This window comes from Taeniopygia guttata, chromosome 1 (assembly GCF_048771995.1).
Source record: "Taeniopygia guttata chromosome 1, bTaeGut7.mat, whole genome shotgun sequence".
Lineage (NCBI taxonomy): Eukaryota > Metazoa > Chordata > Aves > Passeriformes > Estrildidae > Taeniopygia > Taeniopygia guttata.
This window is the reverse complement of record NC_133024.1, coordinates 112671314-112694767: the sequence shown is the minus strand read 5'-3', so window position 1 is coordinate 112694767 and position 23454 is coordinate 112671314. Positions and strand designations below refer to the sequence as shown.

General features: G+C 47.2%; 1 protein-coding gene and 1 long non-coding RNA gene across 6 annotated transcripts in view; one reads left to right on the top strand and one right to left on the bottom strand.

The window, feature by feature from the left end:
• ERG (ETS transcription factor ERG) overlaps positions 1-1028 on the bottom strand; it is a 141782-nt gene extending 140754 nt beyond the window's left edge. The window contains exon 1 of one of the 3 annotated variants that reach the window (XM_030284153.4): positions 954-1028. The gene's annotated coding sequence lies outside the window, so the exon portion shown is untranslated. The remainder of the gene's footprint in view (positions 1-953) is intronic. The other 2 variants (XM_041718918.2, XM_030284132.4) reach the window with 2 other exon arrangements.
• LOC115497127 (uncharacterized) lies at positions 1017-19842 on the top strand. Of its 3 annotated transcripts, none has more exons than XR_012058307.1 (4): positions 1017-1108; positions 15249-15321; positions 16260-16394; positions 18371-19842. It is a non-coding gene; the product is annotated as an uncharacterized lncRNA (long non-coding RNA). The 3 variants fall into 3 exon arrangements; XR_012058308.1 differs by having other exon boundaries at positions 1069-1288; XR_012058309.1 differs by lacking the exons at positions 16260-16394; positions 18371-19842 and adding an exon at positions 15817-15920 and having other exon boundaries at positions 1059-1288.
• The last annotated feature ends 3612 nt before the right edge of the window (positions 19843-23454 follow it).

Below are 23454 nucleotides of genomic sequence, written 5' to 3'. Positions count from 1 at the left end.
GCCTGAAATCACACACCTGACATATGTGTCCTGACAAAAGTTTACATTTCATACCCCAGTGAGAAGCTGTCTTTGCCTGCTTCACTTGTTTCAGTGAAACCAGGGAAGTGCTCAAAGGGTTAAACCAAAGGAATGTGACATTTCTCCATGTGCAGTTCATAGACCTATCCTGGTTTTCCTAATGGACTCAAAATTACATGGGCAGAACGGGGCAGAATGTAATTTCCAAACTCTTACTTCGGAGTTAATTCACAGGACGACACTTAGAACACAAATAAAAAACTTCATTAAAGAACGAGCCATTTCCCCCGCACCGCGGGCTCTCTGCAAAGGCAGCAATGAATGGAAGTTTATGTTAGCCAGAACTTGCAACTCCAGCTTTTGTAAATACAATTACGTGCACTCCAAACTCCTCAGCGAAGTCATCTGGACACCAAAACAGAGCCCCGCGTATCCCTTACTCTGAAAAGTACCAAACCCAACCATGCCTCCCTTCAGCCACGTAGTTAATTGAAGGTTTTCCTACGCGCAAGAACTGCTTTCGAAAAGCCATAGAGCTATTACTTAATTGAATGATGAATTGCTGAAAGAATTACAAAGGCACCAACGCTGCTATTACGACGCAGAGGAGTGGAAAATGATGCCGAGGGGGAACGCAGTATTATATCTGCCCGAAAACCCACACCGCGGTAATCCTTCCAAACTTAGAGGAACTCGGGCACGGATCGCGCGGAGGATGCGCGGCTGCGGCTGCCGAGCCCTCGGGGCTGCCCCGCTGCAGCCAGGGGACACCCGGCCGGTCCCTGTGTCACCCTCGGTGTCACCGAGCCCCTCCCGGTCCCTGTGTCACTCTCGGTGTCACCGAGCCGCTCCCGGTCCCTGTCCCCGCCGCTCCCTCACCCCCGCCCCGACGGCCGGCGCTCCGCTCGCCGCCCCGAAGGCAAAGCACTTACCGGGCTGGGGCCGGGGTCAGTCCGGGCTGCCGGGGAGGGGGGACGGGGCGGGACGGGACGGGACGGGACGGGACGGGGGAAGGCAGCGGCCGCCAGCGGCGGGAGCTCGGGAGGAGTGAGGCAGCGGGCAGGGGACGGCGGCGGTGCCGGCTGCGGTGAGTCACTTCAGTCGGGACGGGCTCAGCCCATCGCGCTGAGGGCCCCGGCTCCGGGCGCCTCTTCCTCTCTGCCGCCGCCGCCGTCGGGCCGGCCCCGCGCCCGGGGCGCTGCGGGACCCCCGCCCCCGGTGCCCGCGGCCGCGCCCGATGGGGCGGAGGGGCCGGGCGGAGCTGGAGGTGAGCGGCAGCCGCGGGGGGAGACACGGGGCCCGGCCCAGCCCGGCCCGGCCCGGCCCGGCGGGGCAGCCTCGTGTCCCGGCGCGGGGAAAGGAGGAGAACAAACGCGCTGTTGTGGCGCGGACCCGACGGGAATCCCACAGCCCGGCCCCTAAACCAGGTGGCAGCGCGGGCAGCGGGAGGAATAACGGGATGCTCGGGAATAAAAAGGGAGCGGGGGTGGGGAGGGAAGCGGAGGAGGCTGGTCCGGCCCGAGCTGCAGCCCCGTCTCCCATGGGTGATGGAGAGACCCATCCCGGCGGTGCTGTCCGCGCTCACCTCGCACGGAAGGTGAAGCGGGCGGTGCGCCCCGTCCTGTCGCTATCGCTGTCGCTGTCGCTGTCGCTTGTCCCCGTCCCATCCCGTCCCTCCCTCCGGGGCTCCTTACCGGGGCTCCGCTTGTCCCCGCTGCCGCCTCGCCCCGACCTTCCCCGGGCACGGCTCAGCCCCCGCCGCGCCGCCGGGCATCGCTCCGCCAGCGGTCAGCGCCCGGCACCGCCGTCCGCAGCTGAAAACCCAGTAGTCCCTTAATTAAAGATAATAATTTAAAAAAAAAAATTATTAAAAAAATAATTAAAAGCGTCTCAGTTTTTAAAGCAGAACTACATAATGTATTAATTGGTTGCTATTAGCATGCAGTTTTATTGAGCATAGCACACAGAAGTCTGATTGTAAGCGAGGAGTGTTTTCAATGAAAGTGGAGTTATTTTAGCTGCAGACATGTTTACATTTCTGTGGTTTAGTCTATAACTTTCTCTTTTTCTTGCTTCAGAATTCTGCTCCATGAAGCAAAGCCCTTAGCTCCCAGACATTCCAAAAAGTCTGCCAAAATAATAGAGGGGGGGGGGGGAAAAGGGAGAAGGAATAAAAAAATCACACACAGAGACCCCCAAGTCTGGGTCAGGCTCAGGGCTGAGTATGGGCAGAGCGAGTATACCCCCTCCTCACTCTCCCTCTCCAGTTAAAAAGCCTTCAGGGCTCCATTTCCTGTTTTTAAGGAAAAAATAAAGCGGGTCTAGGACTGATTTTAGACACTGCCTAGACCAGGGCTGGTGGGTGCCGAGGACCTTTAACTCTTTCGGTGCCAAAGAGTACCTGATAGCTCACATCTAGGCAACCACACACCTCCCTCCCTTGGGGCAGCCTCAGCAGAAAGATGGGATTTTTACCCCAATGTGTGGTTTTTTTGGGGTGACTAAGAACCCAAAAGCTCCCAAGCGACCACCTAGTGCTTGAATGAGCAGATTGAAGAGACAAAATACCCCAAAAAGTGGCACTGAGTGCCCTCTGCTACTGCAGCACCCACCTATGGAGATCTGGTGAGCCCGTGGGGTCCCTTCTAAGCGTTGGGGACAGTGTTGTCACCCACCCCACCTTCCCCACAGCCTCTCCTGCTGTGGATGGGCAGCATCACTGGTGTGGCCCTCAACGAGTGGGCGTGAAAACAACCCGAGCTTCTGGACGTTAAATCCGCAGCTTTGGAAAATCAAAACGCAGCAGCTCGGCTAAAATTAGGAACGCTCAGCAGTGAATGAAGCACGAAAGTCGTGGACGCCTCCCCACAAAACTCCCGAGTCAAGTTTTCCACTCCAAGGCTTGGTAGGGTGTGATAGGAATAGAAAGAGGAGTGTTCAGAGTAAAGTGCCCCTGTAATGAAGGGTTGTGTCTCCAGGGAAGGGACAGGAGAGGTGGCAGGACAGGGGATGCTGATGCAGTGCCAAAAACCAGACAGGGCGCCCTGTGCCAGGGAAAATCCTTGGATCTGCAAGCACCAGGTGAGGCAGGAAAATTCACAACGGTGTTTCTTGGCCCCCTGGCCCTCAACATTTGCCTCCCAACCTCATCCAAAGCATTTTTATGTGTGTGTCCCCTCCCCAGACTTTTTATTTTTACATGCCAGATGACTCCTGTATATTTGGACCTCTCGCTTTTGAAGAAGCCAGAAAGCATTGTGATTTCCCAATGCTTAAAAAAGAAAAGAAAACACCTTTCCCTCAAGATGTTTTATATTAATTTAAGTATCGGTTCCTGGTTCATGTCAGCCCCTTTCGCAATGAAATGTCCTGCGTGGGCTGTCACACCTGCTAAATATAATCCTCTCATTCTTTTGATATTCTGCAAAGGGCCTTTAAAGGTTCACATCCTCCAGTCTGGAGTTTTAATTGCTTCATCTTGGATTTTTAAGAAGCCTTATAAATTTCTGATTTTTGTGGATTTCAAAGGAGCAGGGGGAGGGATGGGATAGGGATGTGAGGGCGATGCTGAGAGCACTGCCCTGACACTGCAGGTCCTGTAAAAGCTCTGACCCTCCAGCTTGTCCCACAGCTTCTGCTCTTTGGGGCAGACAACTTGAGCTGGTTTTATGAGTTACCAATGAGTTAAATATGAAAATAGTAGCCTATTTCACTATGGTAAATGCTCACCAGGGAGGAAATCATAGATTCAGTTTTATAGAAGGTAATGGAGTGAGATTACCCACACTAATGTACTTAACTCTTCAGAGAACATAAATCCAGCAGGAGACAGCCCCAAACCAGTTGATCCCCAGAACAAACTTCAGCCAGCAGCAGCTTCATCCTTACGAGGTGCTGGTGGCACCAGGTTTGCCCAGTGGAGCTGTGGTTAGAAACTCCTGGTCGAGAGCAGTGTGGTGGTTACAGACCCCAGCAAGAATATTCCTGGGTCCAGAAAATGCCTAGCAGGATGGGAACAGGAGGGCAGGAATGCTGGGGGGAAAATCCTGCACCCCAAACCTTTGTACACTGCACAGAGCAGCTCTCAGTAACACAATGGCCGCAAATTCTCTGAAGTGTGATGTATAATTCTTGTTAAATGAGATACAACAGCAGAGAGAGGGACACTGAGCGTGCTGACAGCTTCATGCTACACCCAGATGTGGCTGCAGGAACAGTACCCATGGCAGGGCCCCAAAATGGTGTGTTTGCATGGAGGAGCTGCAGCAAAGCCAGTGAAGGTCATGTCCAGCTCCTGGTGAATTCCCATGGCTCCGTGTTCTGCATCACCTTCAGAGTTCAGGCACTCCCAGGGACCACACAGAGGACAGCTGAGCTGCTGGGCTCCCACATGGAAAACTGCTCCACATTGTCACCCCATGCCCAAAAACCCCAATCTTCTGACCTTTCAAGCCCTACTTGTGTGACTAAAATATTCAGCCAGTGCTCCTGCAGAATGCAAACAGTGGGAACACGAGGCAGGAAAGGGAGGAAGGGTGGCTGTGCCCAGCTGGGGCTGGGCTCTTTCTCCAGGCAGCACTGACACAACCAGAGCTCACAGCCTCGAGCTGCACCAAGGGAAATACAGGTTGGATATCAGGAAAAAGTTTTTCACAGAAAGGGTGATAAAGTTCTGGAGTGGCTGCCAGGGAGGTGGTGGAGTCACCATCCCTGGGTGTGTTTAACAAAGCCTGGATGTGGCACTGGGTGCCAGGGTTGGGTTGAGGTGTTGGGGCTGGGTTGGACTCGATGGTCTTGGAGGTCTCTTCCAACCCAGAGATTCTGGGAATTCTGGCAATTCTGTGAATTGCTCAGCACAACTCCCTGACAGAAGGGGCAGTGAGGGAGGGGTCAGGCTCTGTTGTCCTTTCCCAAGGGAAAGGATGAGAGGAAATGGCCTCAAATTTAGGAAGGACCTTGAGACACTTGAGCACACCCAGAGGAGGCAACGAGGCTGGAGAGGGGCTGGGAACACAAACCCTGTGAGGAAGCACTGAGGGAGCTGGGGGTGTCCAGCCTGGAGAAAAGGAGGCTCAGGGGTGACCTTGTCACTCCCCACAGCTCCTGAAAGGTGCCTGTGCCCAGCTGGGGCTGGGCTCTTTCTCCAGGCAGCACTGACAGAACCAGAGCTCACAGCCTCGAGCTGAGCCAAGGGAAATACAGGTTGGAAATTAGGAAAAGGTTTTACAGAAATGGTGATAAAGTTCTGGAATGGCTGCCTGGGGAGGTGGTGGAGACACCATCCCTGGGTGTGTTTAACAAAGCCTGGATGTGGCACTGGGTGCCAGGGCTGGGTTGAGGTGTTGGGGCTGGGTTGGACTCAATGGTCTTGAAGGTCTCTTCCAACCCAGAGATTCTGGGAATTCTGGCAATTCTGTGAGGCTGGAGCATCCCTTGCTCTGCCACCTTCCTGCCACCAGCCCCAGCTCCCATGGCCCTGCAGCTCTTTGCTCACAGCCAGTTGTCCCCAGAGCTGACCCCGGTGTCCTGTGCAGGGACAAGATCCACCCCAAAGGCTCATTCCTGGAGTTTTCACTCAGGAGGAAGGAGGACATTTCAGAGCAGGTGGGTCTTCGAGCACTGCCTCTTGCTCAGGAGTGTCGTGGGGAAAGAAAAAAAGTGGTCACGTCATTTTCCATCTCTTTAAACACAGTTTTCAAAATGCAAGTTCACAACAAGCAATAAAATCAAACAAATTATCACATCTGGATCAAGAAAAAAATCCCATAACCAGCACTTTTCCCATATTTTCTCAAGAGCAGTGGAAGAAATATATTTAGCAAGTGGCACAGCCTCGGATAATTTTGAGTCTTGATGGCAGAACTAGGGACTGAAGCACTTAGAGGATGCAGAACTGGCTATGGTTTTAGGCTGCTGCTGTATTCACCACTCAACCACGTCCCCAAGTGCCACATCCACGTGTTTTTTGCAGATTTCCATGGCCAGCAATTCCACCACTTGCCTGCACAGCCCGTCCCAGTGCTTGGCCACCCTTTCAGTGAAGAAATTTTCCCTAATATCACCCTAAGCCTCCCGTGGTACAACCTGAAGCTGTTCCCTCTTGTTCTGTCACTTGTCACCTGAGAGGAAAGACCAAGCCCCACCTGGCTATGACCTTTCAGGTGGTTGTAGAGAGAAATATGGTCTTCCCTGAGCCTCCTTTTCCCCAGGTTAAACAGCCAATTAACTTTAAAAAAACTGAAAAAAATAAGGATAATAATTCCAACTTCAGAGCATTAATCATCGTTGTTGTTATTAATGAAATGGGATATATGAATGATATTTATTTCTTTTGATATGAAACCACAGGAGTAGAGCACAGATTATTTTGGGTTTTTCCCCACTGGTAAAATGCAATTCCTGATTTTCTCATGAGAACCAGAAAGGATTAACATTTTACCTATGAAAATACCATTTAGGATGAACAAGTCAGGCAACAAAAAGGGGACACCTTTATAAATATTACATCTCACAGGTGTGGGTGACATTCACTAATGAAGGTTCCCTTGTGTAAAAATGACATTTAATTCAGGAGAGATAGGCAGTTATATAGACACCTCCTGTTGCCTGGATATGAGCAGGAAACTCTTTTTCAAGGAGCAGAAATTACGGCTTTTTACAGCACTCATGGATTTGTTTTGGTCCCAGATCGGACAACTCAATATCATTTTGGCGATCCCTGAAAAGACTCTGGTGTCCCTCCAATGAGAGAAACACTTTTAATTATGGAAGGAAAGGTAATTTCTATTTAAAAGCTCTGAAGTGACAAAAGAAAGGATTTAATCTGTGTAAGTATCTGGTTAGATAACGTGGATGGGTGAAGGGGATATTGATCACCAGGATATTCAGCATCAGTGACTGTTCAGGACTGCTGTGCCAATTTGAAACTATTCACACTCTTCCCCAAGCAATGGGCTAAAGGAAAATTAGATAACTTGTTTATTTTCATTTTTAGGTTTTGGGGTTTTTTTTTCCCTGCTTACACTGATAGCTGAGTTCAAAAAACAATATGTTGGTAGGGAAGGTCCAGGGAACCCCTCCCATGAATTCGGGAGGGGTTTTATGAGGCTGCAAGAAATGATAGAAAAAATTTTAAAATGCCAAAGATCTGATCTGAGTGGTTGGAAAGATGGGATGCTTGCTTGAATCCCTCCTAAATATCTTAAATCTCCAAAATAGGTGAAACTCTTCACTTTTTTTCCCCTGTATTTTGGCAAATAAGTCCCAAAAGAGACAAAACTGAATATTTGTCCAAAGGCAAACTGCAATAATGATGAAATAAAGTCTCTGTGCAAATTTCTGTGACCAGAACTGAACTCCTCACTCATTCTCAGTTTGGACTTGGCAGGCAGAATTTGTGCTTTTTTTCTATTTTGACCAAAGCATTTTCCTTCCTCTCTCCAAAGGGGCATTTCTTGGCATCACTGCTGAGATTCAAGGAATAACTCACCCAGTAAATCAATACAGAAAGGTTGAGTGGAGCATCTTTGTAAGAACTGCAAAGTTCTCCAGCCACATGGTGAAAATTAAAAATAAGAAAGCTGAAGTTAGAAGTATTTTCCAAAAAAAAAGGAAGTCAAAGTTAGGGTAGATGGCAAAATGTCATAATTTAGAAAATATTTACTGGTGAATAATATAACCAGTATATAGAAATGAGCTGTGTCAGAATAAAAAAAAAAAATAGCTGATGAATAATAGATGAAGACAAGCCTGACCAAAAATAAAATGTTTACACTTCAATAGAAAGCAATTAATAAGTGTAAATACATGCAGTTACTTGCTCATTATTTGCTTATATATTTATATTTTTGCATTCCCTTGGATTCCTTGCTGCATGGTGATCCCTGAGGAGGCCATAGCTCAATGCAAATGTAATCAAATGCAGAATTAATATCCAGATAAGCATAATGTTTATGGGATTTAAACTTGTGAACTATTCCCTCTCTCTTCTTTACATCAGTCTGCTTCTCTGCTATCTCTATTTGTCATGGGACCTGGAAAAAACTTACATTTTGCCTTCAGGTCTGTGGAATTGGTGTTGTTCACACACAAGTGCCTGTAGTGCAGTAAATCCAGCGTTGTTAACAGATCTTCATCAACACACAGCTCTAAGAAAGGTGATATTTCTCTATATTAATCATTTTCCAGCTATTCCCGTATATAATCACATCATTTTATCTTTTACATGGCTAATTCTCACAAGTTTTCCACAGCATTTCTTCGTTGCCTGTGTCATACACCAGAGAAATGCCTGAAATTGTGGTCAGAGGCAGAAAACCACCTTCCCCCAGTGTTGTTATGGGACACGTGAAAGCACAACAAAAGCCACTGCTATTAACAAGGTGAAAAAAGAGAGTGTTTATTTTCTGACTCCAGCATTTATACTTTTCCAAAGGTGACAGTGGATTGGAGGGTGAATGCGTCACCTCTCCAATGACATTGGACAAAGTACCAGTACATCAAATTTCTCCACTCCTATGAAGGAATGCAAAACAATAGGTTGTTTACAGAAAGTTGTGTGAGGAAATTCTCCAACAGAATGTAAACTCAGAAGGCTTTAGAAAACCTTAAAAATCAGGGCAACATCCCAGCACCTGAAGCTCCAAAAAACTCCTTGATACACAAATGGAGATACTTGATTTTCCACAAAGCTGCAGCTCTGCACACACCAACGCAGTCACAGACACACAGACACACATTTGTTTGCACACCTACCTCGTGGCAGGGGTGCAAACAAGTGCCAGGGATGCCCAAGAAATGCCACTGGTGTGTCTGTGCTGGGCTGGGCAGGTGTGGGAATCCAGGGCTTCCCTCTGGCTGCCCTGGCAGGTCTGGGACCCTGGCAGGGGTCAGGAACCCCCCTGGACAGAGCCCTGAGAGACACTGGCTGTGATCTCTGTCCATGGAAAAGAGTTTTCAATCTTACAGGATGAATTACCAGCCATGAGTGTTTGATATAAGTAATAATTAAGTGGTGCAAAAGTAAAATTTTAGGGTTCTAGATTAGGGGTTCAGAGGGGACAAGATGGAGGAAATTGGGTGTGCCTTGTCCTTTTTCTCCTCCTTCATGCCCTCCATGTTTCACTGTGGTGTTGGCATTTTTCTGTTGGTTCAGGCTGGGGACACACTGTCCAACGTAGGTGACAGATATTGGCACGTTATTGTAAATCCAGCACAGGTAGTTTGTGGTATTTAATGTTTGTACCATCCCACTGAGGGCAGAGCCCCACACGCTGCCCTGCAGGACAGAGCTGCGGCAGGGCAGCAGAACATGTTAGAGATAAACAGAATAAACAACCTTGGAACCAGCACAGACCAATTATGGCTTCTGCTTTGGCAATGGGGCAGAAAGAAAGACTTTTTACAATCTTGGAATCATCAATACCTCAGATTCTGACATGCAGGTGCCTCATCACACAGAGCTCCGTGCTGGCCCAGCAGGAAGGGAGAGGCCACTCAGCTGGACATGAGCCACAGAGTCACCCCCTGGATCAGCCACCCCTGCTCCCAGCTGCTAAACCAACACCCTGGAGCAGAGGGTGGCAGCTCTGGAGTGGCACAGGTGGAGGGCTGAGGGGACACACAGGTGCTGTGGGTGATCCCCACAGCGAGGTCCCCATCGCTGCCTGGCTGGTGGCACATGTCCTGCGTGTCCCCAGCTCAGTCCTGGCCAGTTGTCACAGCTGACGTGGCACTCGATGCTCTGGGCTGGGGGACAAGGTGGGCATTGGGCACAGCTGGGACTCGAGATCTTGGAGGGCTTTTCCAGCCTTTAATCATTCTCTGTTTCACGTTTCTTTCAGAGATGATAAAAAATGGTGTTTCATTCAGGACAGCACTTTGGACTGGATGAAGTCTATTTGTTCTGTCACAGATTAAAAAATTACCTGCTGAATCCTGATGTTTTTTTGACTCAAAGCCCCAGAAAACTTTGGATTATCCCACAGAGAAATGTGGTTTCCTTGATTTTGTATCTGAGCCCTTGAACTAACTGGATAACACTGAAAGATGCTTGTAGGTCAAGACAGGACCAGCCTCACAGGCACCATTTATTGCAAAAAATCAAAGTATTCAAAACATATCTCACCCTGAAATCTGCTTCTGACACCGTGGTTCAGAGCAAAATAAAATCATAAAATCACAGAAAGGTTTTTGTTGGAAGGGACTTTAAGGATCATCCCATTCCACCCCTGCCATGGCAGGGACACCTCCCACTGTGCCAGGCTGCTCCAGCCCCAGTGTCCAACCTGGCCTTGGGCACTGCCAGGGATCCAGGGGCAGCCACAGCTGTGGTGATGTGAGGCTTGCAAACACTCACCTCAGCCTCCGTGTCAAAATTCTGGCCTGATTTACAGCTCAGAAAATCCCTGTTTTAGTGAAATGGGTCCTTGCCATTAGGATGGGCTCTATGATTTCAGAGGTCTTTTCAAACCTAACTGATGGTGTGATTCTGTGAAGCAGAAGGAGGAAAACCACTTCCTGTGATCAGTTTAGATATCAAAACAAAATAATTTTTTTAAAAATGTTACTTAAATGTAAAAAGAATACTTGTAAATTTTATTTAGAATGTAATTACAAGCATTTCACAGTCACCAAGAGGAGGCTGAATGGGGCTCTGAGCAAACTGGGATAGTGGAAGGTGTCCCTGCCCATGGATGATCTTTAAGGTCCCTTCCAACTCAAACCATTCTGTGATTCTGTGATGAAATTATTGCATTATCTGCTGTCATCTGGAATTTCAAGGGGAGCCCTCTTTTGATTCAGGCAGACTTTTGGTTTAGTTTCCGTTTTTCAAATTTGAGAAAATATTTGCGCCATTATTTCAAAGATTTCAACCATGTCAAATTTTACCATAATGAAAAATTGGGCTAATGTATTGAAAAGTTTGCTCAAGGAGGTGGATGTTTTTTTAATGGAAAGAACAGTTGGTTCTGCAGGAACATGGGAATTTTTAGCAAGCGCTGCATGCTTCCCTTCAGAAAGGAGTGAAAGTGTTCCTGTTTTTCCAACCAATCTGCCATTCACACAAAGGCAGGCAGAAGGACATGGTCTCAGTGGGACAATAGCCATTTTCTGGAGAGCAAGAGGAAAACATAAAGTGTGGTGTTAGAACAGGAGAGATGAAAAGATAAGATTTAGAAAAAAGAACTAAAAAAGAAAAGTGGAGGGAAATTTGCACAGCTGTTTCTGGACTAAAACAAGAGCTTTTTCGGTAGAAAAAGTGTGTGCAAACTGCAGCAAATCCCAGGACAAGGTGGTGGAACTACAAGCCTGGGAAAGCCTTGCTTTTTTTTTTGTTTATATTGCACAAAAGCATCTTTCTGTGGAAACGAGCCCTCTCTGATCTTTTTCATTCTCTTGACGCAGAAATAAAACAACTTAAGAGTCAAATAAAAAGCTGGGAACAGAATAAGCAGTCTGAAACTATATCACACCAGATAAAATTCCCTGGAATTATCTGTGAATTCATTGAAACTGTATTTTATGTTTTGCTTCAAGACAACTGCTTTGTTGAGGAGGTAATGTATAGATTAAGACAGGACACTTAAACTCCAAAGTCCCCTCGGAGAGTTCTTTCTGGTATAAATCTGCTCTCCTTTAACTTGGATTATAAACAAACTCCACGATATGCACCTGGTTCTGGCAGGGTCTCTATTATTTCGCTCCCAAAAGCAGCTTTATAAAGAGAACACACTGCATTTCAACAGCAATATAAATAATGTTGCAGTTGGGGATCTCTTGCGCCGCTTTCATTTTTCTTTCTTCCCTTTTCATCTGAACTGAACCACACCTCTCTAAAAATACTCACTTTCTTAATGAAAACCATATTTTTGGGCATTTTTTCCCCCCTGTGTGTGCATGACCTGTTGAAATGCCTGCACAATCTTTAATGTCAGATTCAGACGACACATGTCTTATGAAAAAGTCTGGGACTCAGCTCTCAGCAGGGCCTCCCAGATCTGTCCCACGCCTTTATGAGAAAGAGGGACAAAACCTTCTGGTTTTGGCATTTTATATTGGAGTCTGCTCTAAGCTAGGCAAGAGGAAAAAAAAAAAGAAAAAAAAAAAGGAAAAAAAATAGCAACGTAGAGTCTAGACAGAAGAGATTGGGTTGAAATCTGGAAGCTATTCAGTGAGGCTACGGCACATGGCAGCTTGACTGCAGAAAGAGATCACATTACGCTGCCTAATTACACATGAAAAATGTACACATCACTTTTCTTAAATGCTTGGAAAAATAGATGTTCAGATGGCAACTGCGAGCCAGTAACTGAGCCAGTCGTACATAGTTGGAACGCCTCAAAAATGGCATTTCTAAAGCCTGCAGGGTTGTTTTTTTTGTGTGTGTGTGTGTGAGTTTTTTTTTACAGTGTAATTATTTTATGTGTGTGTGTGTGTGTTCATAAAACAACTTCTAAAAAAGGCTTTCTAAATTTAGCAGGCGGTTGTGCTGCAGGAGCATGAAAGGTGAAAATCCAGCATGTAAGCAGGAGGAATGAGGGCCTAATCCTGACTCCTCATGAACCATTTCAGCCAGATTTCCTTGGAAATTTGGGTTGATCCACAGGCTCATCTGCTTGTGTGCTGGGAGCAAATAGGGTGGGGTTTAAACCTCCAAGGGGAACATCCCATGGCAGCAAAGACAAGAAGATGCCTGGGTATTTGCAGCACCTATGGCCCCGAGGTTGTGTGTTTATATCCTGCCTAGGAGATGTTTAAAAGAGAAGTTTCTCCTTTCTCATGGACAAAGGAGAGGGGGGAAAAAATAATCTCATTTATTGTGTTGTTTGAGCATGGAGCTCTCCTGTCATCGCCTCCTCCTGACCTCGTGGCTCAGGGCTGATGGCTCCTGTTCTGCCCCACTCCTGCCAGTGATGGGTTAAAAGAATCCAGAGATAAATTTGATTGAGTTATGCTTTTGTTTCCATCTGTTTGGATGGCATCTGCTCTTCTTTTTAGCTTAAACACAAATGCTCAAAGATGGGATACAAATAGGGCTTGGACGGGATATCTCCAGAGGTGCCTTCAACTCTAAATACTTTGTGACTCTGTGGTTCTGTGGTTTTATGATTTTGTGACTTCTCCCAGGGACAAAACAGTTTTCCAAGCTATTTCCAAAGATTTGCCATTTCAATCCAGTTAACGAGACCCATGGAAGCGGATTTTTCAGGGGAAAACGTCGATATGTCCATCTGCCTTCCAGACTTTGCTTTTCCTAGAAAACTGATCAGAGCAAGCTCCTCCAAGAGAAGAAGTGCCCAATCCTGCCCTCGGTGCCAGTCTGGTAAACACAGAATAAAAACCAGTCCCCAAAGCCCTCTCTGGTAGCCAGGCTCTCCATGTGACTACTCCCTCAGAGTGCCTTTGAGTCCTTCCCTCCTGGAGCCAGCGGCCAGTCAGACCTTGGCTGAACTGTTAATCCTTCCAGACAAAGAGGAAAGAACATCTTGTAAAGTTTTGTTGCTGTTGTTATTGTAAAAATGGACTAAGCACGGAGCAACTGGCCAAGCTATCTGGCAAAAGTGACCTGCAGAAAAGTCTTTCAGAAGAAAAAAAATGATCTTTTCTGGATATGGGACTAAGCTTCCCCAGGTCAGGAGGAAGAACTGCATCAATCCAGCAACTCCCAGCTGGAATATGGGTTGTTGTGCTGATTATTTCATCACCGTGCTCTGCAGGACCTTCCTTGGATTCTCCCTATTTGCACAGCCTGGGCCTGCTGGAGTCCTGCTGAGAAAGATCAGTCACACAAGAAGTTGATGGGGCAGAATTTGGGTTTGAAACCATTCTTCTCTGGCCAGGGCACCTCTCCTGCTCCTGCAGGAGGGAAGGACAGGGGCTCTGCCAGACCCTCCAGGGAGCCAGGTTTGCCGTGGAGGAGCTGGGATGTGGGTATAAGTGGGAGCCATGACCACATTAAGGCTGTTTCCCTTTAGGACAGGCAGGAACCATTGTGGGCAAGGGCTTCCTTCCCAGCTTAAACCTCTGCAGAGGTTTGGAGTGGATGGATGGACAGACCCAGCCTGGCCTCTGCTCCTCTGGGTATTTCCCCACGGTGTATTTTGTGTCCTGCTGCGGTCGGAGGCAGCAGCACCAAACTCTGAGAGTCCTTCAGCACAGCAAGGCCTCCTCTTCCAGAAGGGTCAGCCTTGGGTGTAATTTATGAGGGTTGTGGTAGCCCTGCTACCCTCTGGCTGCTTGTGATGAATTTTAAATCAAGTGAATATTTTGTGCTCGCTGGTGAAGGGGGGAGGAATGATGGCAGGAAACAAATCGCTTCCTCTGGTCATTCCTCTCACCGCAGCCACGCTATTTTTAACAAATCTTATTAAAAATTATACAACCCTGTATTTTCTGGAATCTGTTTTATTGAACAAGTACAAAACAAACCAAGGCAGGGAAAATGCACCATTTGGAGCGGCTCCTTTTGCTGCAACTGATTTAGCAAAACAAGCCACGGGGGAACGCACACGGCTTTCTAGAGCTGCTTCCTGCGGCCATCCCTCTCTCTCCATGTGGAAGAGAGGAATATTTTACCAGCTGCATCACTTCATGCAATAGTAAATTATTCTAAGTGTTCTGGTCACCACAAAATACACTGTCTTGGAGGTTATTCCCATTATCAGAGTTATTTGTTTAATTTCTTGCTGCAGCCAGCTTTAAACAGCGTCTTTTCCAAAAATATCATCCAACCCATGGGTGTCTGCTTAGCAGAAGGGGCTGAAACTGAAAACAGAGCATCCAGATTTGGGCATTTCCTAGCTCAGGGTCAGCTGGGACAAGAGTTTGATGGAGGGAAATTCTTCTTACAAGTTACTTTCAAGATTCCTGGTCTCTAGTAACTGTTTACTGCGCTACCATCTAGAAATTACTAATAAATTTGGAATTCTTATGAAGAAATGTGAAAAATAGCTTTGTCTGCAGCTGTGTCTGGTGGCAAGAGGTGAGGCTGATGATTAGATAATCTTAATATCAGTGTCAGCTTTCTGTTCACTCAGGTGTCTCACCCTCACTGCCCTGGACCATTCCTGCCCCGCCACTCCTCACTCGCAAAGACTGAATTTTGTACTGAGAGATTTTGTATAAATGCAGAAGACATCAGAGTCTTCTGCATTTAACAACAAACGTAAACTTGGGCCCTGACCATTCCAAATATTTACATGCCTAACTTGAAATTATTTCAACAGGGTTTAGGTGCCAGAAGACCTTGTTGAAGCTTTTCTGGATGAGAAATGAAACTTCAAAGTCACATTATCACAGGTATTGCTATTTACCATGATATCCTTGGCCCAAGAAATGGGATCTTCTTTTGAATCTGGTGGCCCCACCCACAAAATTTTTGTCTCCATTTGTGAAAACACACATTAGTGAGTTTGGCTTAGAGGAATCTCATTAAATGATTGGGAGATGGGACAGGAAATTTTCTATTTCATCTGTTATGTCTTATCATTACCATTAAGAGCAATGATGTTCATTATGATGGCAGGTTAAGTACTTGCCTTACTCATTTTGTTTAGACTTCAAAAAAATCATTAACAAGCATGTCTATTACTGATCTGGGTCAGATACAATTATTATACAATATAATCAAAACTGAAAGGTTCTATTATTCTTTGAGATCCACCAGCATGTATCTCAATGTGTTCTTCCTGTTAATCCTGAAATGAATGTCTTAACCTAGATTTTTTTAGAGATTTCAGACAAATATAATTATTATTATTATAATAAATTTATTTATTTATAATTTTTCATTAGATAATAGAATAGCTTCAATGTCTTGATGGTGAAAGCATTTAGAACACCTTGCTCCCACATCTCTGAAGAAGTACCTCAGAAATCTCACCATGACACATGAACATTTTCAGCCCTAGGTAAGAAATCTAAAGTAAAAGTTGTCCCATATTTCTCTCCCTGTGGGAATCAAAGGTCATGTGCTTTTTACTGGTTTGGGCTCATTTATTTTTATTTTGGGGATCAGGGGATGAAGTCACCTTAGATATTCAACTATGTATTTTATCCAGAATGTTTTTCCCATTAGTTTCCTTTCCTACAGATCATTCCAGGAGATTTGTACCTCAATGTGAAACAGATTATTCCTTTCTCAGAGATGTTTACAATTTACAGTGACTCCAAGAGATAACAAAGCTGGTGGTTTTTTTTAGGATATTAAGCTTAATTTTCCTCCTTGTTGCTTTCAGGTCACATTCTCAGGGTCACCTCTTCCAGGAGGTTGCTCCATCACCTGTGACAGTAGCAAACAGGGATCTGTCCTGCACTGGTGATCAGTGATTCCCTGGAATTGTGCCTACAGACTGCAAGACCCTGGATCTGAGGTTAGCACCATCATTTAATCCTGGAAGTCTTAAAATAAATAGCTCCTGTATGCAGACTTTCCCAAAACCTGAGATGAATTTAATGGTAAGAGGCCCAACATCTGCTGGGAGAGACCCATCCAAAGACCACGGAAATTCTTGAATCCAGATGATCTGAAGCCCAGGCTGAGCTTAAATGGAGCTCCTGGCCAGTGAGGATGTTTTGGACAGCTGAGGCCTCTCTGCTAACAAAGTCCTGACACTGACCTAACTGCAGGCTGGAGGACAAAAAATGATAAAACCCCAATTAAACAAACGAAAAAAACGACAGAAGAAGTAGCATCATACAGAGCTTCAAGCATGAGGCAGAAGGGAAAAATATTTCAGCAGGAAAACTGGTTTAATCTCCACCTAAAAGCTTGTTCAGGAGACCTGAGGGTTAGGAAGGAAGCCCACCAGAGTGAGGGAGCAGATCATCAGCCAAGGGAGAGCAGCAGCAGGCTCAGGACCTAAATCCCCTTGGCTGGGAAAGCTGCCTGCTACCAGCAAAGTCCAAGGAAAGGTCAGTGCCTGAGGTCATGGCAATTTTGGAATGACAGAAAACCCCGCTTAACTCTTTGCAGGCTGTTGCCACCAAAACTTCTCCTAGGAAAATCCTTTTTTTTACTAATGCCACCTCTGCAATTTGGGGTAAAATTTCCCATCAGCCCAGAGGAGCAAAGGTTCACAGTGAGCAGAGGACACCCCTACTCAAATTTTTGTCCCACTATTTTTCTAGCTCCAAAACAAGGAAAATTTTGGCAACATTTATTGGAACCAAAGGCTTTTGCTACCTTTTTTTGCATTTGGGATATCCCAGGAGGGCTCCACACCTCACAGATGGAGTCCCTAACAGAATGCAGCAAAGGTAAACAGACAGAAAATGAGGAATAGCTTATTTAGCTGAAACTGAAGAAGGGCTGTAGGTCAGGAGGAAAGATCACACAAGCTGAAATATAGCCAGGACACCAAAGGCAGACCTTTAAAACCTGAGGGAAAACCCCAAACCTTTAAAACCTGAGGGAAAACCCCAAACCTTTAAAACCTGGGGGGAAAACCCCCAAACCTTTAAGAGCTTCACTGAATGCAGTTGGGAGTCATGGACACACTCAGTTTCTCCTTTCTCCCTGCCCTGTGGCAACACCACAGCCAAGGAAAAGAAAGTGGGGACTTCTGAATTGTGGTGGAACATGATCCAAACTGCCCAGACTCCTGTAGAATTCCATTTGTGCATCCCCTGTGGGAGGTGACAGTGCTGAGCTGTGAGGAGGGCTGGGGGTTCAACACAAACAGGGTCTTTTTCATGAATCCTTTCCAAAATCTCCATATGGATATACCCTGCAGGAAGACACAATTTCTCCCTGGCAGTGGCTACTTATAAAAGCCTGATACATTTGATTCTGGAAGGAAGGTGTCTTTGGGTTAAATAAAATAAAAATAAAATAAAACCAGCTCACCTCAAAATCCTAGTTCCATGGTATATAGAAAACTGTGGGAACCCTGTTAAAAAGTGTCACTGTATTAAGTTGTGCAGGTGGGTTTCCTTCTGTGTTCTTTTGTCACAATTTAAAGTGAGGACAAGAATGTTTCTCAAACCAGCATTGTGCTGACGTTCGACAATTCAGGATATACATCCTCGGAATTTTTATAAAGTGCAATTCTTAAATATTATTTTTCCAAAATGCTGCCCAGAGGACCCATTCTGGCTGATCAAACAGCCCCTGGAACTGCAGTAAATGCTCACACAGCATTCCTCCAAACAGGGCCTCGTATGAAAACGAAACACCGCAGGGGCACTGTGAAACACCAGTTAGCACCTTTATAAAACCCTGCTCCCGAGGTTAACTGCACTGCAGCCCTGGCAGATCACAGAACTGAGAGTCTTGTACAAGCACAGGGTGGAATTGTGTTAATTTGTCTCAGAGGGTGCAATTGCAATGGTCCTTTCTTGTCTTCAGAGGAATCCAGCTCGGAGACGATGCACGCTGGGAGAGATTTTACGGGAACCTGCTTCTGCAGGGGGGTGCTCTGGCTTTCACACAGCTGCTCTTATGCCCTTCAATCTGCAGCAGTCTGTCTGAAGAGGAAGTACAGAGTTCTACACTGAAATTTGCTCTGTGATCAAGTGAGCCACGTGATGTTTCATCCTTACGCCGCGTCGGGTCTTTGGCACGGCGAGATGTCTTTCCCTGCTTGGGAAAAGACAAGGCAAACAGTAAAAGGGCTGAAATCCATGCTGCTTCCTTCCTTTCTTGTGTTTTCTTTTGCCAGCTACACAATATTCTCTCAGAGAAATCTGCAAGCCATCAAGTGCAGCAGGCAGCGTTTGCTGGGAGTGGAGCCGTGCGTTCGGCGGGACCCCCTCCCCAGCGGGGCTGGGACCCCCTCCAGGGCTGCACACACACACAGAGCTCCTGCAGGCAGGTTTACACAAGGCTCAGACTAATCCAGCAGCTTGAGCCCGTCAAAAGGTGTGATCCCACTCCCAGATCTGCTCTGGAACGGGGCCTCAGCGCTGTTTTGGAGAGTGAGATTCTTTTTGTCTTTAAAGCAGGACAGCAATGAGTGCTGGAGCCCAGAAATCAACCCTGCCCTGGCCTGCTCCACAGCCTGGGAGCAGGAAAGGGATTGGGATTGTGTTCCTGTGCCCCACAAGTGAGAGCCCTGAGAGCTGCAGAGCTGCCCCAGCCCTGTCCCAGCCCAGGAGGAGCTGGAGCTGCTGCAGAGAGCCCAGAGGAGGCTCCAGGATGAGCAGAGGGATGGAGCAGCTCTGCTGGGAGGAAAGGCTGGCACAGCTGGGATTGTTCCCCTGCACAGGAGAAGCTTTGGGCTGAGCTCAGGGTGGCCTTGCAGGGCCTGGAGGAGCCCCAGGAAACCTGGAGAGAGACAATTTCCAGGGCATGGAGGGACAGCACACAGGGAATGGCTTCACACTGACAGAGGGCAGAGTTAGTTTGGATATTTGGAAGAAATATTTTACTGTTAGAGTAGAAGGCACTAGAACAGGTTTCCTAGAGGAATTTTGGATGCCCTATCCCTGGAAGCATTTCTCAGTGCCATTCTCAGTTTTCTTTCTTTCTCACAGAAAGAAAACCCCAACAGCTGCCTTTTGGTCAGAAACTATCACTCCAGTGAGAGTATTTTTTTTTTCCTGTTAGTTGGATTAGCTTTTTGTACAAGTCATTTCCTCTAAAGGAGTTAGATTAAAAAAGAAAAGTTCCACAAAAGCAAAAGTCAGTGACCATCTTATATTTTGCCTGATTTTTTTTTTTTTAAAGAAGTGTTTCCCCTCTTTCTTTGTGTGCAAGGGCTGGGAGATGCCCTTTGTGTTGAGAAGATGTCAAAAAGGAAACCTCTAATGCCTGTAGCCCCTTCCTCTGATGCCAAAGCTTAGCCATGCAAACCCAATAAAAGACTCCACAGTGTCCAATTGCTTCAAGAGTTGATGGTTTAATATCTGAAGCCCAACACTGACTGACTCCCTAAAAGCAGGGAGCTGATTTAGTGGGCGAGAGGAAACAAGGACAGGTATATTTACTGCTCATCTATGTTTTACTGCCAGGTATGAAAGATTAATGAGCTCTGAACCTGTGGGCAGGCAGTTTTCCTGGCCTGACTTACACTAAAGAGGAGCTGGAAGGGGTTCTGACAGCACAGCACACCCTGATCTAGGTAGGTCAGGAAAAAAGAGGGGTTGAGAAGGGGAATATAAACTAGAAACAGATAAAATGCTTATAAGTGGAGCAACTTGTACTATCTGCAGATTCATCATTTTTTTAATATTCTTTTGATAGAATCACAGAATCATTGAGGTTGGAAGAGACATCCAAAATTATCCAGTCTTACTATTAATTCAGAAGCACCAAAACCAACCCTGAACCACATCCCCAGGTGCCACATTTAGACACCCCTTGAGCACTTCCAGAGCTGTCAGCTCTACCACCTCCCTGGGCAACTCATTCCAATGCCTGACCATTCTTCCAGGGAAAAACTTTTTTTCTTCTATCTAATCTGAACTTTCCTGGGCAGGACTTGAGGCCATTTCCTCCCATTCTTTCACTTGAGAATCATTTTTCATGTCTAAGAAACGCCATCCATGTAAAGTCACTTGGCAAGGAAGCCCCCAGAAATGAATCTATAAACACTCAGGTGGACACTACCCTTGTGGTGGACACCTTGGAGCTCGTGTTTCGTGTGGCAGAGTGGAAGAGGGATGAAGTAAAACACAAAAGCTGTGGCCACCCTGGCTGCAAGATGACCTGAACTCTGAAAGGGAGCAGGGAGAAAAAACTGGGGCTCTTCAACTTTGAGCAGGGTCGGCTCCACCAGCCATTTATTTTATCTAGTGACTCTTAAATTTATTCAGGGTGTCCCCCTGTGCAAGGTGAGGGATGCCAGCACCAGCCCAGGGTGCAGAAATGAGGGAGATCCTCTCCAGAACCAGACATCCTTCACAGAGGGAATGTTGGTCACAAAAACCCCGGGAGCTCCAGGCTGGGCAGAGGGGCTGGAGAGCTGGAAAAGGCCCTGGGGGAGCTGTGACAGGGGCTGGACACGAGCCCAGGGGGACAAGAGGCCACTGGCAGCTGGGCTGGATGAGGAATTGTGTGTCCAGCAGGAGCAGGACAGGGATTGTCCCTCTGGGCTGGCTCTGAGAGGCCCCTCGAGGGCTGTGACCAGTTCTGGTCCTGCAGGAGAGACCTGGAGGGGCTGGAGCGTGTCCAGGGCAGGGAACGGAGCTGGGAAGGGGCTGGAGAATTCCTGAGGGAGCTGGGAAGGGGCTGAGCCTGGAGAAAAGGAGGCTCAGGGGGGACCTTGTGGCTCTGCACAGCTCCTGCCAGGAGGGGACAGCCGGGGGGTCGGGCTCTGCTCCAGGGAACAGGGACAGGACAAGGGGAAACGGCCTCAGGCTGGGCCAGCAGAGGCTCAGCTGGGACAGCAGCAGCAATTTCCCCATGGAAAGGGTGCTCAGGCCCTGGCAGGGGCTGCCCAGGGGGGTTTGAGTGCCCATCCCTGCCAGGGAAGGCCTGGAGGTGGCACTGAGTGCTCTGGGATGGGGACAAGGTGGGCATGGGGCCCAGCTGGGACTCCATGGGCTGGGAGAGCTTTTCCAGCCACAGGGATTCTGGGGTTCTGTGAGACGTTGTTAGAAAACACACAGATTCTTCAATAATGGGAACAGCGTGGGGACATTATAATATATTGTAATTACAACATAATGTATATTAATGTTTTTATTTCATAACTGTAATAGAAATATACAATATGTAATAAAAATAAATTATTTGCTAATTTTACTTATTCCTTCAATTTTCTCTTCATTTTTCTATTCTTATTCTTCTTATGGCTCTACTTCTTCTTCCTACTCTTTCTTACTATTCTTCTTCTTTGCTACTTCTATGTATCTTTATATTCTTATTCCTATTCCTATTATTCTTCTACATATTTTAAAATTCTTATTCCTATTCTTCTTCTTCTACATATTATGAAATTCTTATTCCTTTTCCTATTCTTCTTCTTCTAAGTATTTCTAAATTCTTATTACTATACTTCTTCTATCTATTCTTAAATAAACGTTCTATATCTTGTCTTTTTAGTCTTCATCTGTCTTCTTCCTCTTTGTTGTCTTAATCTTCTTCATCCTATTTGTCTTCATCTTCTTCTCTGTCTTCATCTTCTTCATCTGCCATGTCATCTTTGTCCTCTTTATTTTTTTCTGTGTCTTTGTCTTCATCTTCTCTGTCTTCATCTTCTTCATCTGCCATGTCATCTTTGTCCTCTTTATTTTTTTCTGTGTCTTTGTCTTCATCTTCTCTGTCTTCATCTTCTTCATCTGCCATGTCATCTTTGTCCTCTTTATTTTTTTCTGTGTCTTTGTCTTCATCTTCTTTGTCTTCTTTGCCATTGTCTTGGAGAGGTTTTTGCTGAGAGTCTGTTGCAGGAGCCTCTGCTTTGTGCCCAAGAAATTGTTGCTGCACCTTCCAGGCCCGGGGAAGGGATGGGGGAGCTTTGGCCTCTTTGGGTGGGCATTTTCCAAGCCTCACTGCCCAGGCGTTCGTGGCTCTGCCTGGTTGGGTTTTGCTTGGCTTTGTTGGCCCATCCAAAGGCTTTTCCCTTCCCTGGCTTGGAGGAGCTGCAGCAGCAATTTCTGAGCCCCTTGAGCCGAACCGATCAGCTGCTGCCCCGACACCAGAGGAGCGGGACTGGCAGGAGCGGTCATCTTCATATTTTTCCTCTTCTTTGCCTTCTTTATCTTCATGTCCTTTATCTTTTCCCATGTCCGTTTTACTCCTCCGTCCGTGGCCTGAGGCAGGAACAGCAGAACAGCCCCCGCAGCGCCCGCAGCGCCCGCCTGAAGCGGGAGGGACGTTTCCCGGGGGCAGCCGGCTGCCCGCGGAGGGCCTGGGCTCCCAGCCGGGCAGGCCAGGGGCTGGGGGGGCTGTGCGGGGCAGGCGCCGGCCCTTGGCTGCACGGCTCCTGCTCAGGGCACTCTTGCCCCTGGGACACTTCTTGGGAGTTGTTCATTTCTCTGAGGGACACCTCTGCCTGTTCCTTATTTTCCCACTGGGAGAGCTCTGAATCGATGTCATCTTCCCAGTCTTTGTCCTCCCCAGTCAAGGTCCCATCCTCGCTCTCCTGCACTGCCCGCACAGATGCTGATGCTGCCCCCTCCTCCTGCTGCTCCCGGGGGGCTTGGGAACTCAGCTGGGCAGGCAAGGGGCTGGGGGTGCTGTGTGGGGAAAGCACTGAGCTCTCTTCATTTTTGGCTATGTCTACAGATTCGTCCCCAGCCAACACCTGTTGAAGGGCAAGCAGCCGCTGCTTCAGTTCCTGGACCTCCTGCAGCGCCACGCCCAGGATCTCCCAGTAGATGTTCTGCTCCGTGGGACTCTGTGGGGCAGGAGAGGGGCTAAGCAGGGCAGGAGAGGGGCTAAGCAGGGCAGGTGCTGCCTCTGCTGCCACCGCTGTGCCCTTGGGGCTGGGAGGGCTGGGTCCCAGCTGGCGACAAGGCTGGTGCTTCTCCTCTCTCACCGCTTGCACG